The sequence below is a fragment of the Tamandua tetradactyla genome, chromosome 7, assembly GCF_023851605.1.
Source record: "Tamandua tetradactyla isolate mTamTet1 chromosome 7, mTamTet1.pri, whole genome shotgun sequence".
Lineage (NCBI taxonomy): Eukaryota > Metazoa > Chordata > Mammalia > Pilosa > Myrmecophagidae > Tamandua > Tamandua tetradactyla.
The window spans coordinates 82,005,817-82,030,771 of NC_135333.1; the positions used below are offsets into that span (position 1 = coordinate 82,005,817).

The 24,955-nt window shown below is 39.0% G+C and overlaps 1 long non-coding RNA gene and 1 pseudogene across 1 annotated transcript; both read right to left on the reverse strand.

The window, feature by feature from the left end:
* Positions 1-3,008: 3,008 nt before the first annotated feature.
* LOC143689826 (uncharacterized) lies at positions 3,009-24,897 on the reverse strand. Its single transcript, XR_013178929.1, has 3 exons — positions 24,545-24,897; positions 5,591-5,693; positions 3,009-3,472 (listed from the first exon to the last, which is right to left on the reverse strand). It is a non-coding gene; the product is annotated as an uncharacterized LOC143689826 (long non-coding RNA).
* Positions 14,979-16,290, reverse strand: LOC143689825 (large ribosomal subunit protein uL18-like; annotated as a pseudogene).
* Positions 24,898-24,955: the final 58 nt, after the last annotated feature.

Sequence of the window (24,955 nt, forward strand, 5' to 3'; positions counted from 1 at the left end):
TGGAAGCTACCCAAGTCCATCAAAAGATGAACAGATAAACAAAATGTGGTATATACATACAATGGAATATTATTCAGCATAAAATGGAATAAACTTCTGGCTCGTGCTACCACATGGATAAACCTTGAAGACATTCTGTTGAGTGAAATAAGCCAGACACAAAAGACAAATATTTTATGACCCCATTTATATGAAATAGAGAGAGAAGGCAAATTCATAGAGACAGAAAGTAGCGTAGAGGCTACCAGGCCCGGGGTGCAGGGGCTGGGGGAGGAGAGGGGATTACCCACTTCATGGGTACAGAGTTACTGTTTTGGGTGATGAAAATTTTTGTAATTTTTGGAATTAACATTGTGACTGTAATTAACACCGCTGAATTTTACACCTAAAAATGGTTAAAATGACAAAATGGTATGTTATACAAGTATTTGACCACAATTAAAAAAAAAAAAGAAGGAATGCAAATGGCCTCTAGGAGCTGAGAGTGACCCTCAACTGACAGTTTGCAAAGATTTGGGGACCTTGAGCCTACAACTACAAGTAACTGAATTTTGCCAATAAACCTGAAGGAGTTTGGAGGAGAACCTCCCCACCCCACCCCGAACTCTCTGGAGCTTCCAGATAAGAGCCCAGTTTGACACCTAGATTTTAGCCTTGTGAGACTAGAAGCAGAGAACCTAATCAAGCTCACTTACGATGGGCTAATGAATGTGTGTTGTTTTTAAGCCACTAAGTGTGTGGCAAATAGTTATGAGTAATAGAAAATGAACACAAGACTCAAACTCACTCAAGTTTAAGCTTGTGTGGGAAACTCAGTTATCAGTTAACTATTGAACCCAATGTAAAATTGTGCAAAAGATAATCCTTCCCCCCTCCCCACCCCATGTCATCTAAAAAAAGGGCACAGATCCAACTTCAGATGATTCTATTAACAGCAGAAAAGCAAGGAAGACATTTTGGCCCAGAGACCGGATGTCTGTTTGGTACTCTGCTGCTATTTAGCAGCACTGTTCAAGTTTCTGACACTCAATATATTCTTCCATTTCCTTTTGCCTTTGGAGCAGCACTGGAGGCATTTGATCCTTTCACCCTGTGCTTGCAGGGCCCCTGCAATTCATCAGAGGACACCACTGAGAGATTCTTGAGCATGTGGAGACAGATATTTCAGCACCTGACAGCTAAGCATATTTGGGTCAGCTTGTCTTTAATGCCTAGTGCCTTTTAATTGAGAGATTAACCCAATTCTAAGCGTTAATGTGTTATTAATCATAGATTTTTCACTGGAATTACAGTGGGGAACTCGCAACCCAGCACTTGCTCATGTCATTAGAAAACCTACAGTCCCACAAGTGTTTATCTGTCCAAATAAACATTCTAAAATTATGACCCAAATCTGTCTGTAGCAATGGTGATGACTGGAATTAAAGATATGTTTAAATGACGCTAATGTAAATTAGCTAATTTCAAAAACCTCTTCAAGCACCTACATGTACCCAGCACAGGGCTAAATGTTATATAAACTGTAAGACACAGTTACAGCCCAGAGAGCTACTCTGTTAGGACACACCAAGCAAAGGTGACACTCGCAACATCATCACTTTTCTCTTCTTCTTGCTCTGGTTATATGACAATGACAATTCCCTCTTTCCCCTCCTATTAAGGACCAGGTATCCAGCCAGGTGTTAGGGCTAATGGCATGAACCAGACTGCCCAGTGATCAGCCTAGGCTCAGATATCCTAACTTCTCCCAGAGTTTCCTTGTCTTATAAAAAGAAAGCAAGGAAAGTTATCTTGTCCTATATCTGACGCTAAGGAGACTCTCAAAATACATTAGTTTGTACATTAGTTTCCTAGTGTTGATGTAAGTAATACCACAAACTGAGCAGCCACTCAATAATTTCTTCCCTCTCAGTTTGGAGACAAGAAGTCTGAATTCAAGCTGTCAGCAGGGCCGTGTTTTCTCCACAGGGTCTGGGGAAGAGTCTTTTCCTTGCCACTTCTGGCTCCAGGTAAATACCAGCAACCCTTGGCATTCCTTGGCTTGGGGCAATATAACTCCAATCTCTAACCCCATCTTCCCTCTGCATCTATGTCTGTTTCTAAATTTCCCCCTTCTTGTAAGGACACCAATCCACCAATACGGTGGATTGAAGCTCACCATAATCCAGTATAACCTCATCTTAACTTGATGACATCACAAAGACCCTACTTCCAAATAAGATTACATGCACGAGTTCTGGGTGGACATGAATTTTGGGGGGCACACTATTCAACCCAGTACTACTCGCTTTCCCTCTTCTCCAACCTCCCAAGAGCTGTGACAGAAGGGATGCGTGCTTAGGAAGTCCAGCTCCAAGCTGAACCTTTTGGTAGGCTACAATTTTTCCTAATAAAAGGGAAATGAGACTGTTGGGAAAACAATAGCTGCTTTTATAGAGATATGGCTTTTCAGTAGTTTATTAATTATGTTTAGGTTCAGTGGAATTATAAATGATTAAAAAGTCGACATCCTTGCCAGGCCAGAAGATGTGATTTATGTGATTTTTCCAGAGAGAGGGCCATTAGAGATTTTCTTTACCAAATTCTATTTTTCTTCAGAGATTCTACCCCACTTTTTCCGTGATGGAAGCTATTCTGTCTTTTCTAGCTGCTTCTGCTGCCTGCTGAATCTTGCCGACAAAGATGACAAACAAATCACGCATTAACGAAACCTAGTCTTGTTGGCAGGTTGGCTAGGAAGGCTTTCAATCTGCGAACTTGCTCTGAAACTATGTTGAAGAGTAACTGTGAGTTATAACATGGTCTCAAACTCTCTGAATGTTCCATCAATGCCTGATGTTGACATCCTGTTTATAATGAAAAGACTCACTGATGACACTGATTCAGAAATTAGGGGAGAAACACAGGACTTTTTTTTCTACCCCAACTATCTCACTTAAAACATTGTTTTAAATAGTTACAATTGAAATGAATCTGGACAAATTCACCCAGTTTATTGGACACTGGTGACAATGAAGCCAAGGATTTGCCCCTCAGGGAGGGCAGGAGATTCAAACAGAAGCAAATTCTGTTCCATCAGCAATACCCCAACTCCAGCTTTGTCACCTCAAAAATGGACGCTCTGAATTCCCAAGGGATGTGAAGGAGGCAGTATAAACAAAGCCTTTTCAAGACTCCTGAGGGAACAATGTCTTCATATTTTCTTAATGTTAGATCAGTGGCATCACCTTCACACTCAAGGAACTGCCCTATCTTAAAAACTAAACTTGAGAACCTGATATTAAACGAATAACATTGAAATTTAGGTTCAAAGGCAGTGTCTCTTAACAAAGGAGATTTGGACACATAAGAGCCTCACATTTGTATAAGTGCTTCAGATCCTGATTTCCTTTTAGGTCACAGGTCTCTCTTTCCTTGCCAACCTCATACATAATGCAATGGCATCCGCTGAAAGCTTGATTGATTCCTTCTCCTTCAAAAGCAATCACAGGAATGAAGCAATTAAACTTAATAATACACAGTAGAAAGAAAACAGCTTTGTTTGTGTTTCAGTCATACCTCAGGAAGATCATGTGGCTTTTGCATAATTTTAAGACTTTTTTTTTTTGGTGGGGTTTTTTTTTTTGGTATACTCTTAATTGAATCAACCTGTCCAAATAGCTCATAATTTATGAAGTTAAAGTGTTCTTAAGTAATTGAAGAGGAGGTTTCAGCAATAGGATATTAAAGGGCATTTCAAGTGAATGAGACAGCATTGTAGACATAACTTACGACTTGGGCTTATCTTACAAATAGGCGAACATTAACAACCTAATGTCCTATTTCTCCCTAGATGATGGAAGGCAACAAATTATTATCATATATTTTAATCAGCAAAGATTAATAAACTTCCTGAAACGTTCCTTTAAATTTTTAACTAACAGCTCATTTAGATCTCTTTCCTATTTCAACCTGCGGATATTCTCCATACCAAAGTCTTCCTGTTCCATATATCTGCCAGTTTTTGCTTTATTATAAAAATATAGAGGAGGGGAAAAAGAATGTAGAGTGTACATTTGCATACTCTTTCAGGGCAAAAAAATAAAATCTAAATTTTATTTAGAAATCAGTTTTTTCACGAAGTTTTAGAAGTTCACATGTGGAGTTTTTCTACAGGGGAAAGCCCTATGCCACTCTCAGCTCTGAGGTACTTGACATGACCTGGCCAATAAAGAAAGTCCATCCATTTGCGTAAAAAATGAAATATATAAAGGAGTTGTTGAGCACTTCCTATTTGGTGCTGAACAATGTACTGTAGATATAAAGATGGATTAAAACAACCACCTTCCAGGAGCTCATTGTATACAATATAGGGAGACAGCCCCGTCAACAGACAGATGCTTGCTGCATCAGTGGGACGACGGGCAGTGCTATGATAGAAGCATTTATTTAGTACAGGGAAATTACAAAAATGGAATTTTCATATATGGAATAGGGAAGATGAGGAAAGGTTTTTTTGCCCAGAAGAAATAGCAGTTAGTTTGGTGACAGGATGGTGACGACAACCAGCCACCAGCAGAATGATTCCTGGCATTATCTGTTTTCTACTCCCTGAAAAAAATGTGTATTTTGGAGAGAGCAGGAAAGGTAGGTGTTCCAACTAATGTCTTATTCACTCTTATGACTAGCCCAGGATAAGGTGGAAATAATCATTGAAAATACCAAAGTACTCCATTCCTCAAACTTATTCAGTATCTATTAGAGTTCGAAAAACAGCACTGAAGAGAAAACAATTTGATCAAGTCACCCATGAACTAGATAACGAGGCACCATCTTTTCTCCTCTCTATTCTAACCTCTATCTTCCAGCTCATCTACAGCTATAGCTGAATTCTAAATGAATATCTCCAGCTGCCCAGTTGACATCTCCACTTGAATGTCTCAAAAGCACCTCAAACATAACATTCTAAAAGTGGAGTTCATGAACTTTCTCCCTGAATGAACATAGTCATACTCCAGTACTTACCTAGGTGATTCATATCACTGTGCTCCCTGCTGGACAGAGACACTCCACAGAGCTCCCCGACATACATCTTCCTGTCTGACAGCCAATATCCAGGCCACATCCCAGTTCCGCTGGTATACCTTTATATCCATCTCTTATTGGTTATTTGTGTCCCTCCAAAAGATACATTGACGTCCTAACCCCTCAGTACCTCAGAAATCCATCTTACGGATGGATTTAGTTAATAAGATCAGGTCGTACTAGAGGAGGGTGTATGACTAGTGCCTTTTATAAGAAGAGGAGAAGAGCTGGTGCTGCTTGTGTGCTCGTATGGTGTGGACCTGGTACCTCTTTTGTGAAGCAGTAGCTGAGGAGACTCCGGCTCTCGCCACGGCAGACGAAAAGCCCAAAGAAGGAGTCAAGACTGAGAACAACGACCATATTAATTGGAAGGTGGTGGGGCAGGATGGTTCTGTGGTGCAGTTTAAGATTAAGAGGCATACACCACTTAGTAAACTAATGAAAGCCTATTGTGAACCACAGGGTTTGTCAATGAGGCAGATCAGATTCTGATATGATGGGCAGCCAATCAATGAAACAGACCCACCTGCACAGTCGGAAATGGAAGCTGGAGCTACAGTTGATGTGTTCCAGCAGCAGACAGGTGTCTATTAAGAAGGAGCCTACTACTTTACTCCAGAACTCTGTTCCTACAGACCAAGAATACATTCTCAATTAGAAAAACGGCAATTTGATTCCACTGCATCCTGATTACTACAGTATAGTTTTCTCTATTCTTTCATTTTACCCTTCCCTGTTCCTTTATTGTACATAAAGTAACTGGTGTATGTGCACAAGCATATTGCTTTTTTTTTTTTGCACTAAATGGCCAATGGTATGTTTTAATCGACATCAAATGGAGATGGGATGGGGAAAAATACTGGTTCTGTGAAGATACCCCCTTTTTACATTAGTGGTATGCTCATTCAACTCTTATCTTTATAAACAGTGATCTCACTGTTTAACAAAAACAAGCAACATAAAAAAAATCTTTGCATACCTTGTTCGATTGGAGAATTTTAGCGTTTTTCATTTATCGTTGTAAAACCAAGGACAATTTCATAACTTTTTTGTACATAGCTGTTACATGTAGGGCAATCTGTCTTTAAGTAGGGATAAATTACTCTAAAAGAAATGAATCCTAGATAGTTTTCCCTGCAAGTCGTGTCTTGTTGTTTAAATAAAATTCTTGCTTAAAAAAAAAGAAGAGAGAAGACACACACAGTAGGGAAGAATGTCATGCTAGAACCAATGCAGAAATTGAAGTGCTGCAGACTAAGGCACACCAAGGATTGCCAACTAAACACACCAGAAGCTAGAAAAGGCAGTGAAGGATTCTCCTCTACAGGTCTCAGAGGGAGCCTGGCCTTACTGGCATCTTGATTTTGGACTCCTAGCTTCCAGAACTGTGAGACAATAAATTTCTGCTATTTTGAGCCACCCAGTTTTTGGGACTTTGTAACAGAAGCCCTAGGGAAACTAAGACACCATCCGTTTCTTTATCTCCTAGAGCAAGCTACTATCATCCCTCAACTTGGACTGATCTCCCCCAATAACTTTCCACCATGCAAAAGTGAAATTTTCAAAAATGGAAACCTGAGCATTTCCCTCCACTTAACACCTTTTAAAGAGTTCCCGTTACTTTAGGGCCAAAGACCAAAATAATTTAATGACCCACAAAGCATTGTGTGTTTTGGAGCCCATGCCTACCTCTTATCGCTATTGGGAGTCATACCTCCTCATTGCCCATTTCTTCACAACTTGGCTCAGACATTGCTTCCAGAAGGATTAATGTTTGACAACATGCCACCCCCACCCCACCCCCCTACCAACACACCAGACTAGGCCTGACCTCTGTTAACATGTTCTCAAATCACCTTTAGTTTTCCCTTCAGAGCAATTATCACAGTTCATAAATATAAATCTGGAGGCTTATTTATTAACTTTTGCCTTGCCCCATAGAATGGAAGCTCCCATAAGTGCAGGGACCATGTCTATTTTGTTCACCATGGTAGTCTGACCCTCAGATAGTGCCTGGTCTGTGATAAATGAGCAATAAATATTAAATTAACAGTTTCATAGTCTACTGAAGAGAAAGGCCTGCTAATTATTTTTCATGAGACTTAGAGTTCTACCCTTTATGAAAAAGGACCATTGACCATTTTCAGAAAGCTCAGGGAAATTTATAATTTCCCTACAAAAGAGCTTCATAGGTTAACTAAAATGTCAAGCTATTTGCTTTGACTGAAATTATATTTGTCAATGTGGTATCTCTGGTTACCTCATCCTCATCTGAAGCTCTGATTGCAAGATTCATTTATTGTTGACTAAAAATCAAATTAATGGATACATAAACAATGCAGTTTGGTCAACAAAATGAAATGCAGCATGAGTATTGGAAAGTAGTATTGTGGAACACCATTTAACTCCAAGACTTGGGTATGTGACTTAATTTCTCTTACCCCACTTCTCGTTGGTAAAGTGGCTTCAATCTGATAGGGCCATAAGGACTGAAAATGAAAAAATGCAATTACAACCCAAGGTTTGGCAACTAGTATCCAATATGGCCTAATGGTTAAGGACTCTGAAACACAGGCACATTTATTAGTCCATACTGATATGGAAAGATCCCCAGGAAATACATTTAGGCATAAAAAATTTTAAGCATGGTACAGAATAATTTTACGCTGTGCTATCCTTTGAATAAGTATCAGGATTGGGATTTAGAGAATACATATATGCAGTATTTAAATATCCATAAAACATCTCAGAAAGAATTATACTCCTCATGTAAAAAAACAAAAACAAAAGCAAAAATAAAAAAACTGATAACATTGGTCGTTTTGGAAAAGGGAACTAGGCAGCTGGGGGACAGGAGGGGAAAGACTTTTCACTGAATATTCTTTATGAAGTTGGATTACCTACTCAAACAAAGGAAATATTAAAAATGCAAAACAGCACAAGTTTGTGTGTGTATGTGCGTGTGTGTGCATGTTTCTCTTGAAATATCTTTTATGTATATAGAATCAAATATAACATATACCTCCCCTACTTAGAATAGAATTTGGCATGGGATGGGGGGGTGAAGAGAATAGGACAAGAGAAGACTGCCACCTAAATAGAATCTAACTCAACTACAAAAGCTAGCATTCTTCAATTAGTTGTTTTTAATTAGCTTATTCAATTTTGCAATACCAAAAAAAAATCCTATATCATTTAATCTACCTGCATCAGTATTTCCCTGGCAGGTGGCTGCAAAATCATACCAGTTCAATTATAGAACTTTGCATTATATGAAGCATAACTATTTCCCTTGGGTCCTAATTAAATCAGGTTGAAACAACTTTCTGCCTACGGCATTTTTGCTGGAAAAAAAAATTGCATTATTCTACTTAACCTTGAAAAAAAAGAATAACTATCTTTTCTTAAAGGGTTAAAACTTCAGAAATATTTTTTTAACATACTGGAAAAAGGCTTCCACATTCCAAAGGATGAGGAAGGAAAACTATGAAATCATTTTGAATGGATTTGTTCAGCAGAAGAGCTGGCTCATTTTCCAAGTGGGCTGCCAAGTTCACCAGCCGTGGGGGGAAATTATGTTCCTCTTACTTTCTTACTTCACATACATTTTTTCAACTGCTGTCTTATGGAAATGAAAATCCCATTTGGAGATCAGATACTTCAGCTGGATTTAATTTATATACCATTTGACCAAGTCAATCAGGTTTCACAGACAGCTTTTTTCATTATAAAGTCCTGGGCTTTGCTTCTGAATCTTTTCTAAGTTACAGGGTCAATTTAGCAAGGACTGCTTCTAACTCAGGTTTTACACCTAATTACCTTTGGGCTGCATTAAAATAGTTTTCTGAGCAACAATTATATTGCCTCTCCTTAAAAGCAAACTTTTTGAATCATTGTCTGATTCTTCTAAAACCTAAACATAGTGTTCTCCCCAGATTCCTTGGTAGTTAAATATGCTCAAGAGACTCTATGTGAGCCTGTAACCGTGTTTATGGATCTAGTAGTCATAAATGCACAAGGATGCACCAGACCAGAGCAAGAAAATAAGCAGGACTTCTCTCTCAAGAGATCACTCTCTCTCATTCCGATAGGCCTCCGTGTCCTCTCCTTCCTTGCTGAGCCTACTTTTCTCACTTATTGTTTGAAAATATAAATGAATTAATTTACTCTATTTTATAAAGCTGACGCCTGTTGGATTTAACAGATGATTGCATACCAGCACGTGCACCCACAAGGAAATGTGAGCCCTGGGATTAACCAAAGAAACTTTTGCCACTACTCTCTCTACCATCAAGGGAAGCTGCAGTAAAGCACACCTCTTGCCACTTCATTATGTCAGAGGTTTGTTTCTCCCATTAGTAAATCCACAGAGAGCAGGGACTTCCTGCCAGCCAAATGGTGTGGATGGAATGGATTCAAATATTTGAGACAGAACCTGCATTGTGTCTGGTCCTTTACAGATATTTTCTCAAGCTGGGAGAGCCAATTTGAACACCCTGCTCTCTCCATTACCTCTTCGTGCTTCTACGTAAATTTCTTCTCTCTGGTTTCTAGGCATGATCCCCTGCCTCGACCAAAAGATTGCTGAATTCTTTGTCAGAGACCCTCAAAATTCTGGCACATAGTAGGTGTTCAGTAAATGTTTGTTGAATAAATGAAAATATCAAATTAATGCCATGTGTGACCTGCTCGCCACAACAGCGGACTGTTTCTGCCCACGTGGATCTTGATATCTGAGAATCCCGAGGCCTTGGGCATTTAGAAGGCTGCTAAGAACCGAGAGCCTGAGGAAACTGTCAGTGATATGCTAATAAATGTTAATAGCCGCATTTGAGGCAGTTGAGGGAAAGCTTAACATGCTTTATAAGTGCTAAAATGCAAAATTTGTTTTGGGTAAATTAACTTTTGTTACTTAAACTAAACTTGACTTCCATATCAATGGCAGAGAGGTTGATGGTGACAAGCAATGATTAGATTCACTGAAAGCTCTAAGGGATGTTATCAGAGGTGAAACACACACCCATTTTATTGACAAAAAAACCCCTAAAGAACAGGCAAAGCTGATTGGCAACTGATCAATACAACCGGATGATATATTTGAATGTGGTTAAAAGGGGGCAATTTTAGGTTGTATATATATTACTAGAACAAGATTTTTTTCTAAGTCATAGCACTGTACGATACGGTGAGCCCTGATCTATGGATATAATTAGAAGTACAATTATAGTAATATTCTTTTACCAATTGTAACAAAGTTACCACACTAATGCAAAGTAGTACTACTAATAAGGAAACCTATATGCATAACCTGTATGTATACAGGAGCTCTGTATTTTCTGCAGGATTTTTCTGTAAACCCGAAGCTTAAGTCTTTAAAAAATGTTATAGCAAAAAAAAAGCCTGTGGGAAGCTTGGCCTATGACGTGGGAGTGGGCCTCCTGAAACTCCACAAAACAAACCCGCAAACAGAAAACCCACTCCCATATTTCCATCTAACACAAAGGAAATCATCCTAGAATCTAGTGTTCATTATTAGCTGAAGAGTTACAGTAACTATATGGCTAATTTGATAATTCACAAAATTAAAAAAAAAAAAATTTGCTGAGGGAGAGGATGTGACTCATTGTCTCAGCGTAGAAACCTCAGGGACGAGCAGCGCGTGCCCTGACAGCACATGGTCGGGAGAACGAGCCTGGCCAGTTACCACGTAGACTAAAGCAGAAGGAGGGAAATGCAAAGAGATAATTTCCTGTTTTGCCTTTGGTTCTCGGCTTTTATTGAGCCAAAGGAGCCTCATGATTCTCTGGCCAGGACCTTTTTGCTTCTCTGAATGGGGATTATACAAATTCCTACCTCATAGGTTTGTAAGGATTAAATGAGTAATCTGTATAAACTTCTTAGAACAATGTCTGGCACAAATAAGGACTTAAGTATTCAATATAATAATAATTATTATCATTATCATCATCATCATCATTATCATCTCAAGTCCTGGCAGATCTGAGATCCACCACCAATGCTGGGTTGTCTACTAAAGGAAACAAATTCATTACATTTCTATTAAGCCCTTCAAAGGAAACTAATATTTAATGGGCACCAACTGTGTCAGAGGCAGAAAGTGCTCTCCAAATATTAACTCATTTACTGCTCACAATAACTAGAAAGGGAACCTTTATTGCCTACATTTCAAAGATGAGAAAAAAGGCTCAGAGAACATAAGTAAGGCCAAGCCCAGAGGTTGCTGCTAAATGACTGGGTTGGATTTGAAAGGGTCTGTCTGACTCCAGATCTGGCATTCATTTTACACCACTGAGAAAGGCATAAGTCGCAAGATTGTTATCTATACACTTGTGCAGCTTACATGCTATACCAGACCTCTTCTCACCCAGTCCTGCATCCTTGGCGGGTCTGTGTCTGCCCTAGGGTGTGCCTTTTTAAAATTAACATGAAGGCTGTCTATGGACATTCCCAGGTCCTGGGAATCTTACCTCTGAGGTACTATAATGCAGCTTACACATGGACACTAGAGCTTTTATCAAGGCTGCATGTTTTAATTTCCAAAGTTTAAAAAACATGGAATCTCAAACTCAGTGGGTTTTGAGGGATGCACTGAGACCGAATGTTCGTGTGAAGTGTCTGAGATCTTTGGGGAACATGGCTGGGGCTCAGGTGAGGTGAGGCACCTAGGAGGCCACAAAATGTAAGAGGCTCACTCTTAGGGTCATGCAAGTGCAGGGTTGGTATTGGAGAGTGAGCTCCTCCTATGTTCTTCATTCTAAGCGTCTCACTCTCCACACCCTAGTCCTGGCCCTGTCGGGGATCATTGAACAGAGAGGGCTCTCTGTGTACGTACAAAAAAAGTAGAGAAGCAGTTTGAGGTTAAATCCTGGAGAGCCTTCAGAGTCACGTCTGAGAGTGTTTATGTATTCCCTGCTGTCAGAGTCTCTCAAGGTGCATCTTTGGAATCGTCTTTGGAATCATCTGCCTTTTCTTTTTTCTTTTGTGTGCCCAATTGGTTTCTGACCATTTAGTAGCCATCAGTATCCTCCCGTAGAGTGAGGAACTACCTGCTATAGTCCCTTCATTTGTTTTTGAACAACATGGAACTTAACATTCCAAACAGACAACGGCTCTTCTAAATTCATCCCCGCCTTAAGATCTGCTTCCCAGAGGCCTCCAGAGCCAGCACAGTTGCTGCACCAGGGAGCACGGCCATCTCATCCAAGGCACGTGGTGAATTTTGAGCTTCAACTGCTTTACATGGCATATTCATGCCCACAGTTTATCAACAGTGACTTTCGGCTGCATCCAAACATCAAATTCATTCTCTAAAATGGAGATATACTATTTCAGAGGATATGATACTCAAAAGAATAAGCTACCTTCAAGTTGGGAAAGGAGAAGATAGATTTAACTATCTTGCTTTCTTCTTCCTCCTCCTCCTTTCTTCTTCTATAAATGGGTTGGGGACAACCAGCTACACAGTCAAGGTCACATAGTAAGTGGTTGAGTCAGAATTCAGACTCCATAAGACGGCTTCACTCTTAACTCTTTTACAGTGAAAACACCATGTTTCCTGTGTGCCTCTATGCATCTGGTGTTGAAGAAACAGCCATGACCAAGACAGTCCCTGTCTTCCTGGAGCTTACCATCTTCTCAACCTTATTAAATCGCTTAACAACTTGTGGTCACTCAAGCAGGAGAAGAATCCTGTGTGAGGCTCCAGGGGTGGGGCAGTCGGTATTCAGTGTCCCTTCCTCCATAGCTAAGTGGCTTCATCTATAAAATGGGTGGCAAGAAATTCATGCAGATATCCAAAGATAGTACGAGTTACAAGAAATCAGAGGATCTAGATTCCATTCCTCTAATACAGTGAGATTTTGAATTAGTCACTTTTCTTTGGGCCTAAGTGTCTTGGTTGGTCTCTACTGGGAGGCTCGGACAGGGGTGGGGGCTGGCATTGGACAAAGGACCCCCACTTGCCAGCCTACCTGCCCACATGGAATCATCTTTTTATAATTCAGGATTCCCATGTTGAATGGAAAAGAATCTAGGTTGGTCTGCCCCTTTAGGAACTTTCTTACTCTTTGGGAAAGAGATAAATGAGATAATTAGGTGAGAATATCTAATAGAGTCATTGTGAATTAACATCAAAATATTTTAGCATATAGGGTGTGATATTTAGGCATGCCAATTAGATTAAGTTATAAACCAGATTCTATCAGCATTCTAAGAAGGAAGATACGATCCAGTAACAACCAAATGCAATGCAAGATCCTTACTGGGTTCTGGTTCCTAAAGATCATCTATAAAAGACGCTTTTGGGACAAACGTGGAAATCTGAGTACAGACTGAACATTAGAGGATATTAGGAAATTACTGTTGATAATGTTAAGTGTGATGATGGGAGAAATGTATGTAGGCTGTCAGAAACCTACCTACATAGTGAAGTATTTAAGGAGGAAATGTCATCATGTCTAATTAAATTTATAATACTTCAACAAATAAGGTAAAAATTGTTAAATCTGGGAGATGGGTATATGGGAGTTGTTGTACTATTCAGCTTTTCCGTATGCATAAAAATTGTTGTTATAAAATGTCAAAGGGAAAACAAAAAAAGAAAGAATGCACAGTTCAGGGGTAGTGGTTTTCTGGCGATCAAGCTTTTTTCCCCCTGGAAAATGACAGATATTCAAGATATGTGTTATCTAAAAATATCCCAGAGACTCTCCCTGCTCTTGCATAAGTAAACTGTACAAATCCCAAGAGGCCTATAGCCTATACTTTTAGCAATGATGCCCTAGGCTAAATCCTTCAAGGGGTCCCTGGTCAAGAACACCAAAGATTCTGGTTCCTGACACAATAACTCTGGAATCTTGTTTTTTACTGGAAAAGAAACTTTAGCTATAATTATCTACTGAACATAATCTAAAAGTTGTGCTTGTCTAAATTGGCTTGTCTAAATTAACTTGCATATAGGACTTGAATATAATAGATATTCAGTACTTGCTCACTACTTCCATTCTTCAGTGTTTTAGTTTGCTAGGTTGCTTAAAGTAGATATCATGAAATGGGGTGGCTTAAACAATGGAAAATTATTCGTTTACAGCTTTGAGGCCAAGAAAAATCCAAATCAGGGCAACATCAAGGCGATGCTTTCTTTTCAAAGACCGGCTGTGGCAATCCTTGGCTCCTTGGCCACATGGCAAAGGACATGGTGTTCGTGGTGGTATCTGCTGGCCTCTTCCTTCTCTTCTGGGTTTCTTTGCTTTCAGCTTGCTTCCTTGGCTTTCTTTCTGTCTTTGTCTCTTTCTCTCTCTCTCTCTGTATTCCTTCCATTTATAAAGGATTCTAGTAAGAAGATTAAGTCCTATCCTAAATGATATGGGCCATGCCTTAAACTGAAGTAGCCTCATCAAAAGATCCTACTTACGATGGGTTTACGCCACCAGGACGGATTAGATTTAAGAACAGGTTTTTCTGGGACACATACAGTTTCAAACCACTGCATTGTTTTTAATTTTTTGCTATTATAAATAATATTGAGATACACACTGTCTCCTTAGCAATTTTCTTTTAGTATTTTTTATTGTGATACACAACAAATTCAAGAAAGCAATGAATTTCAAAGTATATCATAATACATAGTTATAGAACAGATTTCAGAGTTTGGGATGGGTAACAGTTCCACAATTTCAGGGTTTTCTTTCTAGGTTCTCCAAGACACTAAAAGAAACTTGGCAATCTTTTTTAAGACAGCTGCTCTCTTTCATTTACCATACACAACAGCTAGACCTGATTATTCAACTACTAGCTAGATCTTCTAGATACACCCCAAACAGTTTTCTTTGAAACTTTTTATGTTGTAACCTTTCACTGGCAAGCCTATTGCTCCCCTTCCCTAAACTCTGTCCATGATCAAATCCCTCATAGGTAGGGGCTCAGCAAGTACCCACTGGATGAATGAGTGAATCAATAGCATTTACCATCATGGACTTTTTTTTAAAGCAGTTTGGTAAATTTATTGTTTTTATCTGTAAAATTTTCTTAGAGAATTGTGGTTTGGTTTGGTTTTCAGCAGCCTGCTCCTGGGCTCTGAGGAAACTTGCCTTCTTCTGAGCTATCTGATATCTTTCTTTTGGGCAAGCAACATTTTGGGGCAGTTTCATCTCTTCTTTTAAACTTTCTTTCTTCCTTCTTTCTTTTCTTTCTTGCTTTCCTCCCTTGCTACCTCCTTCCTTCCTTCTTCCTTCCCTCCTTCCTTCTTTCTTATGCTGTATGGTGGGGGTCACATTTCATTCTTTTTCCATGTCACTATCCCATTATTGCAGCACCATTTGTTGAATTTTTTGGGGGGGTGGTGATGGTGCTCAGTCCGGGAGTTGAACCTGGGTCTCCTGAATGATAGGCAAGAATTCTACCACTGAACTACCCTTGTAACCCCTTTTAACTTCTTTCTTTGGCATTTTCTCCTAGACTGGATTCTCTCATATAGTTGCATATGCTTTCTTGTACATCTCCTCCACCATGTCTGGAGTTACGTTGTTCTTTATGTGTTGAAAGAATTGTTTCTTGTAAGCATCTTCATCTTCCTCCATTAGGTAATGCATATAATCTGCAAAGTTTTGATCCATGATACACTTCCGATGTACTTCTGCAATTAATTCCTTGCTTTCTGAGTCAGAACCATGGAATCATTTGGCCCTGTGAGGAATAGACGAGTCTCTATCCGCAGCTCCCTTCAGGACCCCAAAATTTTATTTCCACTGATAGTTCTGGCAAGTCCTGCATCCACATATTAGGTAAGGCACCAGATTGACCATCAATACTTTCCACATTGTATTCATCTCCTGTTACTTCCACTTGGCCTTCATAGATCTTATCTGTGCCAAACCTACTGAGAAGACTGCGGGCTAGTAGCAGGCCAATACAATATGCTGCAGCATAATTTATCAGGCCAACCTTCACACCACGCTTTGGAAGTTTGTGAATATAAGCTGCACAGACTATCATATTCCCTTCTTTATGGGCATAAGCAATTTGACAAATGATTATCCCTGTGAGTTACATGAACTACCATCTTGTATTTAGGTCTGTTGTACTTATTTTTTGTCCTGGATTACCAAGTGTTTCCGAACATAGTAATCAACTTTACTCTCTTCTTCTAAATTTCACTTGGTATCTTCTGAAATAGGCCTTATTCTTGACAACTTTAACAATCCCCATTTTGTGGAACAGAGACCAGCGTCCACGGCCTGCCACAGACCAGTAGGCCCAGGAGCACTAATGGGTGGGGGAAACCCCATCATGGAATTTGAATTAAAGTAACAAGGGTTTTATGAATTTTTAAACTGGAGTTTAAGACAGTATATTAGTAAACTGAAGTTATGCTGCAGTCACGAACAGCCCCCACTTTCAGTGGTTTATAATAACACATTTCTGCTCATGTTACGTGTCAATCATGGGTCAGCTGTGGCTCTGCTCTGTGTCACCTTTATTCTGGTACTCGGGCTAAGGAGAAACCCCTTTCTGGGACAGCAGTCTTCGAGCAGAGGGAAAAGAAAGTATGGATGAACGAAGCAATTTCTCTTAAAACCTCTGATCAGTAGTGAGGAAATGTGTACTTCATCATCATTTAAAAGCCTTCTTTCCACCAATCTTTCTACCGATTTGAGGTGTGACTAAATGAAAGGTACAACAATAACAGGTTTTGTTTGTTTGCTTATTTGTTTGTCTAACTATAAAACCACTGGCTGATTTCCCTCTTGCTCATTCAGAACATCTCCTATGTCCATATGTGGTTTTACTTCTTCTAGTGGTTCCAACCACTGAATCACTGAATTTTGAAAGAGAAGTAGAATTTTTCCTTATTGGTTGGCAGTTCTCCAGGAATAGCATCATGGCCTGCTTATTTCTGGCACTGAGCATACAAACTGGTACATAGCAATAATACATTTCAAAACACTATACATTTTCAATTCAATTCAACAAGTAAAGGAATAAGGTTCTACAGATTTATAGAGTAAATGTCTGGTTTTAATTTTCTAATTGTAAAGAGTGTATAAAGAGTGGAATCAGTTTTAGAGTCTTTTTTAGGTATTTACTTGTTTCTGGGCCCAGAGTAACTACTTGGTAATTCCTGTTTCAGTATTTCCCAAGCTGTGTGAAAAACTGCTGTTATTTTAGGTGTTCCTCTAAACAGGTAATCTGTGGCTAAATTAAACAGGTCTCCTTACCCCAGAACATCTCAATTTGGCCATTCATATCCTAATGTCATTGTATGTTTTTTTTGTTTTTTCTTGGCAGATGATATAATTGTACATGGGGTTTCCCAGTGGCATACTGGAGCATGCTCATATACTGGCTCAAGAAAGCAATTGTTAAATTTTCAGAAATTTTTCAAGTCGATATATGTGACATTGGTAGCTTGAAATTGACTGTGGTCAGAGAAAGACCAAAAGTATGACTGTACCTCAGCTGGGCCAAGTGATTACAACAGTAAGAGATGATAAAATTCTTGGAGATACAAGTATTTGTATCTCCAAGATGCAAGTAGATGAGGTATGTTGGTTTGGATAGTCCTACATCTCAATGGCTTAAAATAAAAAAACTTTAGTTCTCACTCATGCTACTTGCCTGCCCATCATAGGTGGACTGGAGTTCTATTTTGCATCATCCTCCCTCTGGAACCCAGAGTAGTATAGCAACTATGTGGGATATTTTTTTTCAAAAAGAGATCTTCAAAGCATATAATGGCTCTTATATATACTGCCCCAAATTGATACATGTCACTTTTACTAGCATTTCATTGGCCAAATCAACTCTGATGGCCATACCTGACTTCAGTTGGATGGGGAAGTAGTTAAAGGGAGAAAGACCAGAATATCTGTGAACAGTTCTAATTTTATCATGAGTGTAAACCTTTGACAACCCCCCAAATCAATGTTTTCTGTTTCCAGCAATATGTAGGGTATCAAATGATTGACAATGAATTCCAGCAGTCACTTAGGGATTAAACACCAGTGAATACTATAATGTCCTTGAAGATTCATTCTCTGTATAGTCCTTAGAAGTTGATGTTGAGGATTCATCTTTCAGTTTCCTTGTAACTGTAAGATAAGGAAATACCATCGCTTTAAAGTAGTCTTTCTTAACATTCTCAGCTCATTGGTGGAATGACATCCATATTTATATATGTACACATATATACATGCATGTATATGCACACACGTGTGTATGCATGTGTTTCAGTTTGCTAAAGCTGCCATACTGCAATATACCAGAAATGGTTTGGCTTTTAATATGGGCATTTATTAACTTATAATTTCCAGTTTTAGGCTATGAGAATGTCTAAATTAAGGCAAGAACAGGATGATACCTGGACTCTGAAGAAAGGCTGCCAGCTTCTGGGATACCTTTGTTAGATGGGACCTCACATGGCTGTCATCTGCTGATCCTTTGCCCCCAGGTTTTGTTGTTTTCAGCTCTGTTTCCAGTGGCTTCCTCTATGGGTCCTCTTAGCTCCACCAGGGAGCTCTAAACTCTCTCCAAACTTCTCTGAGTGTTTCTCTCTCTGTGAGCTCTCTCTGGGTGTTCCTCTTTAAGTTCTCTTGACTTTTTCTGTCCTTCATCCTCTTATATAGGATTCTAGTTAAAAAGGATTAAGGCTCACCTTGAATGGGGTGGCTCACATCTCAATTGAAATAACCCAACCAAAAAGTCCCATCCACAGCAATTGATTAAAAGAACATGGCATTTTCTGGGGTTCATAATAGCTTCACACCCGCACAATACATTATATGTACACAAGTATGTAGTTAACACTATCAGTTCATCTACGGAACTACACATATACATGTACACACATGTATATGTATATGCACATGTCTGTATGTATTATATATGTATATACAAGTACAGTTTTTAACACTATCAGTTCATCTGTGGAACTACACATACATGTATCTATGTAGATATATATGTATATAATATACCTATAAACTAACCAAAACCTATAACATTTCAAGTATAAATGACAGCTGTTTTTAATATAAATAAAATCCTCTACTACAAATGATTTAATAACATGCTGTTTTTACTTATCTTTCTATATACCTTATATTCCTTTACTCAACTCTCAATGGCTCTTCTGCTTACTCTGCTTACTCTCTTGATTCTTTACCTTTTTGTTTTATCCTTCTGGCAATTGTTCTGTAAGTGGAGAACACCTACAGAATGGTCTGCAAGCATCTCCATTCCCCTCAGCCCACCAGCAGCCTCTTTGTATAACAGAGCTTTGGTCCTGTGGCCTGGCCAATGCCAGTTAATTTAGGTATGAGTGCCTGGCTGAAGCTGAGGCAATTATTACGTTGCTTTTTCCAAGGTATTCAGAGTTGAGACTCAGATTTTTGTAAGTTATTTAAAAGCTGCAGATCTAAGCAAGAGCGATACTCAGAATAGTCAATGATGGGTGTGACATGCAGTGGCCATTCACCATGCATGCTAATCATGCTACCTTAGAAGACCTGGTGGCCCCTGGCATGCCAGCTGTTTTCCCTGTAGTTGCTGAATCTTGTGGAGAACCTGGGGGTCCTGAAGGTGGCATCCAGGTATCAGAAGGGTATTTTGGAAACTTTGGCAGCAGCAGTTTACCTGCTGTTAGGAGGTCTTTCCATATTTTAAAAACCCGTATATGAAACCTGGGAGTCCTGGGAACCTGTACTTCATGCCATGTTGTGATACTGTCTCTGTTATAAGTTTACTTTAAAATACTTCCTATAAACAGTGTAATGTATTTGTGCGTAAATTAACTTTAATCTACACTCTAGGGATGGTTAGTTATCATTAGATGCACCCTATTAGGAATTCACACTCCAGGGGTGGCTAGTTAGAATTTGAAGTGCCCTAATCAGGAATCCATACTCCCCAGGTGGCTACTTAAGCATTTCAAGGATCTTTATTGAAATTTATACTAGAAGGTTCATTAATTAGCATAAGGGACTTTAGAAATATAATTCCACTGGTGAAATAAATGTTGTGTCCCCAATAAATGGTTGGCTAGAAAGATTACACGGCTCTATCACCCTTATGTAGGACACCTAACCAGAGTTTGAGTTCCAGGAGAGCAGAGATTTTTCCTTGATTTATCATAGGTATATACACAGTGCTAGGAGCATGGCCTGACGCATAGCAGACATTCCATGTATTCAATAGCTCCAAACCATTATAAATATTACATGTATTTAGATTTTTCCCTGTCTTCCCAGGGATTTGATGGATAAAATATTAACTGGTATTATGATTTGTATGCTACAACAACCGATGTGCTGGGGGTGCAAGGGTAGTTCAGTGGTAGAATTCTCGCCTGCCATGTGGGAGACCCGGGTTTGATTCCTGGTCCATGTACTTCCCAAAACAGACAAACAAACAAGCAAAGAAAGAAAAAACAAACAAAAATTCAACAAATGCCGCTGCAGTAACAGGATACTCATGTGGAAAAAGAATGAAATGTGACTCCCGCCATACAGCATACAAAAATATATATATATGTATACCTAATGTGTCAAATTTAATTTTTGTAACTGAGAGAGTTTTGAACATGGAATAAAGTTGGTTAACAAGTCATATGAAGATACGTGAAAAGACACAAGAATGGTGATATCTATGGTATTTACCTCCCACCTTTTGCCTACTTTCACCTGGAGTTTATAGAAGAAAACTTCACTAAGTTCAAAATGAGAAAATACTCAAAATACTACACAGGCATATGACGTTGTTGTGAAAGGGTGTCAGCCAAAGCAATTATGTCTCTGATGAGAGATTTTAACTCAAAAGCTATAACTATTATTTGGTTGGGTTTTGGTTAGATTACAATCTACAGATTGGGAAAGCTAGCATTAGATTTCTAGATCTTTCCACCTTCACGATCCTATCATTCTTTAAGACGTCTTTCCATGCATATTGTTTTTAAGAGTCAATCAGAGAATGAGGCCATTATGCTGCCACTGATTTTGCTCACGATGGTAACAGCAACACAAAACAAGGCACCTAAAATAAAAGTGCAAAATGTGATGTAGTTACATATTTAAGAGAATTTCTCAGAAGTATCTCACATGCAGTGTAGCAGGAATCTCGGCTTGAATGTAAACTGGATCTGTTGCTGGGGTTCAAGCATGTCTGGGCATGTCTGGCAAACTGGTGAGACAGGACTGAAAGAAACTTGCTTACATGGGGGCTGAGGCTGCTTCCTGGAACAGAACTCATTTTCGTGGAAGAAAGAATTAGACAGAGAAGCCCTATAAGAAAGACTTACTCATTGGATGGGGAGTAATAAATACAGCGTGGGGTAGCTGCTACTCAAATCTGTCGCCATTCTAGGCCCATGAAAGCATGTCTGGGTCCCTTAGAGAGACAGACTTCTGAATAAAAAACATAAAGAGCTGTTTCACTGAAACAGTGTATAATACTGGGCATAAGCAGTTTGCTTTGGGGTTCCCCTAGCAAAGGTCAACACGAACGTCTCCATTTCTTCAGACGACACCATGGCTTGGGCTGTTTGTATCACATGCAAAAGCTCCTGGTAGGAGTTTGCAGTGTCTAGAACAGTGAAGAGGGCTCTCAGAAATATTTTTTTGGTGTACTCTGCTGGAAGCTGATGTCCTGACTATGTAAGTAGGCTTGGTAGGCACAAAAGATAATGATATTTGAGTTATTTTTGTTAATGCGACCTCATTAATACTATAATTGATGAGTTTGAATAATATTTGTAATCAATTAGCTTTTATGCAGTATTATTGGGCAATTTGTAATTATTTATAGGGTCACATACTGTCTGAGCTGAAGCGAACTGTAGAACAGTGATTCTCAATTTGTGAACAGTTTTTTGTCTTTCTTTTTAATTTGCAAAGGACTGCTACTTGTGTAAAGTACAGTGAAAATGAATGGCCAGAATAATGAAATTAAAAAAAAAAAAACAACAGTTGACATAAACAAAAAGGATTGATTTTTATTATTAGGTTCAGCAGACGTAAAACAGAATTACTCTGTCGGGTTGTTAACAAAGTTTGGAAACGTTCATTTCGGTATTTTTGCGGTCGCATTCAGGTAAGGAAGGCTTTGTGTTGTGTTTGTGGAAGCAGCCACGCTTTCCGCTGTCTCTTCCAACCTCTCAGCTGATGCTGCCTAAAGAAACTCTATCAATGGAGGTGCAGAATCTATTAAAACAACGATTTAAATTTCGAGAGTTTAATGACACCGATACACTGTGGTAATGTGGAGAAAGATCTTGTTTTTAGGAGACGCATGCAGAGTAGTGACGTCTGCAACTGAAGCCGATAAACCTGAGAGGGAAACTGGGAGAGAGGGATAGAGGGAGGCAGAGGGAGGGGGAGAGAGGGAAGTAGAGAGGGTGCACATATGGCAAATTGCAGTAACTGATGAATCTAGATAGGTGTATGGGTGAGCTTATTATACAATTATTTAAACTTTTTAGAAAACTTGCTATTAAAATAACAAAAAACAAACAAAACCAAAAACAAAATAAACACCACCCCCCGGAAAAAAAAACAACTCTGCAGTAGTGGAAAACTCATTATTTTCTCCAAAAAACCCAATTTCATCTTAAAGTATAAATATTGTAGCTGGAGCACTCATTTGTGGCTTTGATTACTGTCATTTCCATGTGTAAATCTCCATTCACTTTTTTTTCAGTCCCTCCATATCCCCTATACATTAGATATGGCCTTACTACATAGCTGTACTCACACCTTTCTTAAGATACCTCAGAATATACTCGTTATTTTTCAGCATCAAAACTCTTAATTCAAGACCTGCAAAAGCATTGCTTTCTCATGATTGATTAACCCTGTCTCAAATAAACTTTTATGCTTTTCTATGCTATTGCTTCTGTCTTAGAATTCCCCCCCGCACAATTATATTTTATTTACTCTTCAAGATCCAGCTCAAATTATTTAAATTTACATGTAGCTATCATCTACCTTACTTTCTACACTTCTGTTTAAATCTTACATTCTTCACGAAGTTTCCTTGATGAACTCAGCCAAAGGTCTCTAGTACTTAACAGAGAGCTTGGTGATTACACTCAGTAAACAGTTTTGAGTGAATACGCTCTGTTTAGTTCTTCATTTTCAATAAGGGTGTATTATCAAAAAATGGCTTTGAGGTAAAAATGGAGTACTGTAGTGAAGGAACTATAATGCTTTCATACTAATTTTATTTTGTTTTCTCTTGAGACAACATCGCATGTAACTGATGTCCAAAACCTGAGCATGAGACATAATACTGGGGTACTCACGGTATATGAAGACTTTCCCGTATGTGTATGAGCACAGACTCTATTTTAAGGCAATAGGTTGTCTGATACTCATCTCCCTTAGACAGGTGTCCTTAAAATTGATCTGCTTGAAAATGTGCCCTGGGTTCAGGGTGCAGTGCAGACTACCCTCCCTTATTCCAATTGCCTTTCTCCCAAACAAAAGAAATGAAAGCATGATGCACACTCACCTCAAATCTTAAGGGCCAAAAATCTCCCAAAATTTTACTAAAAGGGCAAAAAAACCCTCCAGGATGCAAAAACCTCCAGAACACCAATGAAGGGGCAAGTGGAAATACTGTGGGTGAGTGAGAATGAGGAGCACATCCATTACAAATCAGGTGGTTTTCAGTTACACACAGCAGAGTTGAAGGAAAACCTAATCAGAGTTGTCAGCTGAAAGATCATTGAAAGTATTTTGTTGTTGTTAAATCTCTATGATTTTTTGGCATATAATTTGGAAGGAGTTCAAAGATTTGAGTGACATTGCTATTATTCACAGAAGTCCATTCATTCGCATCTACTTATTGTTGTGAACAAGTTTCCTCGGTGTCTACATCCACGGAATTGAAAACTTGGAATAGAATTAACGCTGAACTCCTTATTTTTCTAGTAATATTCAGCCACTGATTAAACTTGTTGAAACAAAAACCTATCTAACTCCATTGCTGTAAGAATGGTCTCCTCCAGGTTTTACTTTTGTGTTTAATACTTACAAAAATTTACCATATGTGTTTTGACTAGTTGTAATAACACTTAGAATCTTATGGTCAGTAAAATTAAAAAAAAAACCCTTAAATTTCAGTTTGTATGCACATTTTTGTTATACGTTAAGAGTGATAGGATCAATAAAAGACAAAATGTTTTATTGGGATAAAATACTGGAGGGGAAGTTTAATACAAATAAAAGTTCCAAAAGATAAAGGAAAGATTGACAATTTCTGTGTAAAAGAAGAGATTGTTCACGTATTCTAAAAGAGTGGATTTGGCGGGTATTAAATCCCTATGGTATTGGAATTGCCTACATTTAAAAAGGGTGACAGTTACATTTTAAAGCCAGTACTTATAACACGCTGGAAAAAAACCGTAGGTGCCATCTACGTTTAAGACTGTACATAGTTTTACAAAATTAAGGGGCTCATGACTTACAACGTTTGAAGACTTCTCACCCAAAGGATGGATACTCTGAGGTTATGATTTCACCATCATTACAACTATTCAAACAGGTTAGATTTAAACCTGTGGCTCTATGTTGCACATATGGACTTAGTAACTTGTATGATTTAATTTGGTTCCTTTTAATCGCCTCTCCTTGGAGATCATAACCTCTCTTAAGGCCAGGAACTTATTCCATCCCAGGCTCAGCGCCAGTACGCAGCGGACACTCCCCAAATACCGCCGAAACAAATGACTTTCTCGTGCGAATTCGGAGGGTTGTTAAAATCCCCGGTCAGCGTTGGGGTTTCAGTTTCTTGTGTTGCGCTCGCCGCGCTGCCCGAGAGCGCGTGGGAGGACCCCTAGGAAACTCTGACGGCACCGAGCGGGAGCTGGGGCGCGGGC